Source organism: Schistocerca piceifrons, unplaced genomic scaffold, assembly GCF_021461385.2.
Source record: "Schistocerca piceifrons isolate TAMUIC-IGC-003096 unplaced genomic scaffold, iqSchPice1.1 HiC_scaffold_29, whole genome shotgun sequence".
Lineage (NCBI taxonomy): Eukaryota > Metazoa > Arthropoda > Insecta > Orthoptera > Acrididae > Schistocerca > Schistocerca piceifrons.
In genome coordinates this window covers 35001-40000 of record NW_025728504.1, presented here as the reverse complement: position 1 = coordinate 40000, position 5000 = coordinate 35001, and the positions used below count along the sequence as shown (strand labels likewise).

The window sequence follows — 5000 nt, the reverse complement described above, 5'->3', positions numbered from 1 at the left end:
CTGCAGCCTCTGTCGACCATAGCACCCATTCTCCAGTGGCTCTGCCGCACGAAGCCGTGGACCGGCAATGACTCCACCCGCACCCGTTCGTGGACCACCCCAACCGCCAAACGCGCACCTCCAGCGGATGAACGGCGGACGTTTCCCGCACTCGTAAAGTGCAATCCACCCCTATAACTTGCGTTTCATGAAGAGTTATTTCCAATATGCGACATTCCCGCTGTCCCTATACATGAGCCGCGACCTGTACCACTTACGAGCGAGAGACGCGATCGCGTTGCTCACTGTACGGCGTCCGATACCGAGCCATCAGCATGTCGGTCCCCATGCGCGTTGCACTCGCACTCGCACTCGCAAAAACGTGGGGCAAATATATTACGCGGAAGAGTTATAACAGACCGAGCCCCACTGCATGGGGGGAGTCTTTGTCACTAATGTACACAGATAGAACATTGTGGACTGGAACCAGATTACCCGTACACACGGCGCTGATTAGTAATCAATGCAGAGCCATCAAACTACAGAAAATATATACAACTGTCCGTATACATGCTGAAAGAGTCTGCCCACAATGGGAACCACACGTCAGCCAGACACTCTGATCACGCACCACTCTCTGCTTCTAACAGGCGCACATACAATATGTAAGCACCAGCATGGAACAACATCCAGTGCATCCTCTCCGCCACATTACACAATCCACACTATCACAACCAGACCAGGAGGTCCATGCGGAAAATAGAATATCCCACCCTTTCGACATCCACCATTGCGCAGATAAGGCACCAACACCCACACATGTCCTATACAACGGTGCACCCAACATCACAATAGTACCTCCTGTCACAGCGCACAAACAATGACATGAGTCAAAGACACAGGTCTGACACAAGCATAGAATTGGAGCGCCGCCTCTAATAAGCCAAAGGTGCATCCTGACGTGACAAATCTCATCATGTCACAAGCATTCACTTACTATAATCACTATCAACGAACCTGCCGCCCCGCCCCCCCCCCCCCCCCCCACACCTTTCCTTACAACAACGTGTAACCTAACCTAACCCATGTTGTACCTTAACCTAACCCATGTTGTACCTTAACCTAACCCATGTTGTGCCTTAACCTAACCCATGTTGTGCCTTAACCTAACCCATGTTGTCCCCTAACCTAACCCAAGTTGTCCCCTAACCTAACCCATGTTGTCCCTTAACCTAACCCATGTTGTGCCTTAACCTAACCCATGTTGTGCCTTAACCTAACCCATGTTGTCCCCTAACCTAACCCATGTTGTCCCCTAACCTAACCCATGTTGTGCCTTAACCTAACCCATGTTGTCCCCTAACCTAACCCATGTTGTGCCTTAACCTAACCCATGTTGTCCCCTAACCTAACCCATGTTGTCCCCTAACCTAACCCATGTTGTCCCCTAACCTAACCCATGTTGTGCCTTAACCTAACCCATGTTGTGCCTTAACCTAACCCATGTTGTCCCCTAACCTAACCCAAGTTGTCCCCTAACCTAACCCATGTTGTCCCCTAACCTAACCCATGTTGTGCCTTAACCTAACCCATGTTGTGCCTTAACCTAACCCATGTTGTGCCTTAACCTAACCCATGTTGTCCCCTAACCTAACCCATGTTGTCCCCTAACCTAACCCATGTTGTGCCTTAACCTAACCCATGTTGTCCCCTAACCTAACCCATGTTGTGCCTTAACCTAACCCATGTTGTCCCCTAACCTAACCCATGTTGTCCCCTAACCTAACCCATGTTGTCCCCTAACCTAACCCATGTTGTGCCTTAACCTAACCCATGTTGTGCCTTAACCTAACCCATGTTGTCCCCTAACCTAACCCATGTTGTCCCCTAACCTAACCCATGTTGTCCCCTAACCTAACCCATGTTGTCCCCTAACCTAACCCATGTTGTCCCCTAACCTAACCCATGTTGTCCCCTAACCTAACCCATGTTGTCCCCTAACCTAACCCATGTTGTCCCCTAACCTAACCCATGTTGTCCCCTAACCTAACCCATGTTGTCCCCTAACCTAACCCATGTTGTGCCCTAACCTAACCCATGTTGTGCCCTAACCTAACCCATGTTGTGCCCTAACCTAACCCATGTTGTGCCTTAACCTAACCCATGTTGTCCCCTAACCTAACCCATGTTGTCCCCTAACCTAACCCATGTTGTCCCCTAACCTAACCCATGTTGTCCCCTAACCTAACCCATGTTGTCCCCTAACCTAACCCATGTTGTGCCTTAACCTAACCCATGTTGTCCCCTAACCTAACCCATGTTGTCCCCTAACCTAACCCATGTTGTCCCCTAACCTAACCCATGTTGTCCCCTAACCTAACCCATGTTGTCCCCTAACCTAACCCATGTTGTCCCCTAACCTAACCCATGTTGTCCCCTAACCTAACCCATGTTGTCCCCTAACCTAACCCATGTTGTGCCCTAACCTAACCCATGTTGTCCCCTAACCTAACCCATGTTGTGCCTTAACCTAACCCATGTTGTGCCTTAACCTAACCCATGTTGTCCCCTAACCTAACCCATGTTGTCCCCTAACCTAACCCATGTTGTGCCTTAACCTAACCCATGTTGTGCCGTAACCTAACCCATGTTGTGCCTTAACCTAACCCATGTTGTGCCTTAACCTAACCCATGTTGTGCCTTAACCTAACCCATGTTGTGCCTTAACCTAACCCATGTTGTGCCTTAACCTAACCCACGTTGTCCCCTAACGTAACCCACGTTGTCCCCTAACGTAACCCACGTTGTCCCCTAACGTAACCCACGTTGTCCCCTAACGTAACCCACGTTGTCCCCTAACGTAACCCACGTTGTCCCCTAACGTAACCCACGTTGTCCCCTAACGTAACCCACGTTGTCGCCTATCGTAACCCACGTTGTCGCCTAAACCTGCTCTGTAATTGTTATACGACTCGTTCAATTAGTGTAGTGTTGCCCACCCGCAACCCTCGCAATATAGTTCGCTACTCGCACTGCCCGCTCCCCTGTGTATCGCTTCATGTTAAACACCTTGCAAGTCTTGCTGACTTTCCACATGCTCCTGCTGTACACTGTAATGTGGATGGCAGCAGGGCGTACATGCCGCCCCCCCCCCCCCCCCACCTCTCCCCACGTCCCCACCTTGCCCCCTGCCTTCGCAAGGTGGTTGGTGACAAGTTTGCATGTTCAATGCCCTTCGCATGCGACGTACGCAGGCTACGTTGTGGTGCGGCCTGTGTCAACTGTCCGCTGATGTCGTACGCGTGAACCACAATCTGTACTGCACATTCGTCCTTATGTACTGAATGATACATCGTGGCACATGTGTGACCGTACAACGACTGCGCCCAAAAACGGCGGACCATACAGTGCAAATATTGTGCACGCAGCTACGTGTCGTCTCCCTATGAGAGCTGGATTGCAGTGTGGTACGCCATAGAGACGTGTGGGAGGAACGGACGCCGTGGATGGCGATCAGCATGAGCTGTCTGTTGATGTATTCGGACCTAGTCGTCTCTCCTCACACACCGTGATGGCATGGTGCAGCGCGTTCCATATCTGCGACATGCTACAGAAGCCGGTTGACAGTCGTTCGAGCAATGGACATCGCATACGTACGGGGGCCACCTTCCACGTATTGTCTAGGCGTGCACATTTTGTTGCGTGTATGTGGGCAGACGTAGTGTGGCGTGACACCTGACACAGGCATGCAATAATGGTTGAAGTTGCAAATGGCGATGGACGCCTACGTTTTCTGGTGAAGTTACGCAAATGAAGAAATGGTAACCCGTTGTGGTGCGGTTGTTCTCGCTAGGGGTGAATCGGTGATGGCGACGATAGGTTGAGGTACTAACCGGTTGTTCCAGCGATACCCACCATGCCGACGAAACTGAACGGCATCTGGGTGTGAAGCGATACGCGGCGGTGGCTGGGTGGGACCGTCCCCGGCCGGTGAGGGGGCGCCTCCCGGCGTGCTGGCCGCGCGGTGCGTGGGCGCACGCGCTACAGCCGGCTGGTGGGGGCGGCCAGTGGCAGGCGCGCCGGCCGACGGACGCGGCAGGCGTCGCAGCTGCGCGCCGGCGCACCCTGCGCGCGGCGCCGTGCGGCCAAAGTAGGTCCTCGCGGGCCCGGTGCGAAGCGCGGTGGACATCTGCAGTGTGCTGGTCCGATTGAGGACTGTGTGCGTTGAGGATGCGCCGCCGCCCGGCGCTCGGCGCCGCGACGCCGTCTGCTGCTCGGTCGCCCCAGCGGTTCTCGCTGGTGGTTTGTATCGCAGCTGTGCGGATGTGTTGGCGTGTGCGCTGTGCTGGGAGAGTTCGCTTCGGCACCCAAGTGGGGCTTTTGTCCTTCTGTGGCGCTGGCGTTGGAGCTGCCGGTCACCGTAGGTGGCGCGTGTTGTCTCCCGCCGGCAATGCCACGACAGCACGCTCCCGGGCCTCTGTCGGCAGCGGCAAGCTCAGTTGGGAGCACGGGTGGTCGCACCGAAAGCGTCTACTCGCCTAACTCCGGGCGATTGCGCCTCTCTCGAACCCGACCAAGTACTTGGGACGGCGCTGCGCGCCGCCGGGACCTGAGAGGGTTTCGAGGTGTATTGTGCAGGGGAGCTCAGCCTCCTCCTGTTTGCAGAATGATTGAGCGGACGCTTGCGTGTTCGCGCGGGCCCCCGGGACACACTCCCGGGCGGCCGGCTGCTCAGCTCTAGTTGACGCAGCTCCCTGGTTGATCCTGCCAGTAGTCATATGCTTGTCTCAAAGATTAAGCCATGCATGTCTCAGTACAAGCCGCATTAAGGTGAAACCGCGAATGGCTCATTAAATCAGTTATGGTTCCTTAGATCGTACCCACGTTACTTGGATAACTGTGGTAATTCTAGAGCTAATACATGCAAACAGAGTCCCGACCAGAGATGGAAGGGACGCTTTTATTAGATCAAAACCAATCGGTCGGCTCGTCCGGTCCGTTTGCCTTGGTGACTCTGAATA

At 53.9% G+C, this 5000-nt stretch overlaps 1 non-coding gene across 1 annotated transcript in view; it reads left to right on the top strand.

Annotated features, from left to right (window-relative positions):
* The first annotated feature begins 4730 nt into the window (after positions 1–4730).
* Positions 4731–5000, top strand: part of LOC124744378 — a 1909-nt gene continuing 1639 nt past the window's right edge. Inside the window, exon 1 of the ribosomal RNA XR_007010718.1 lies at positions 4731–5000. This exon is cut by the window's right edge and continues 1639 nt beyond it. This is a non-coding gene — a ribosomal RNA (small subunit ribosomal RNA).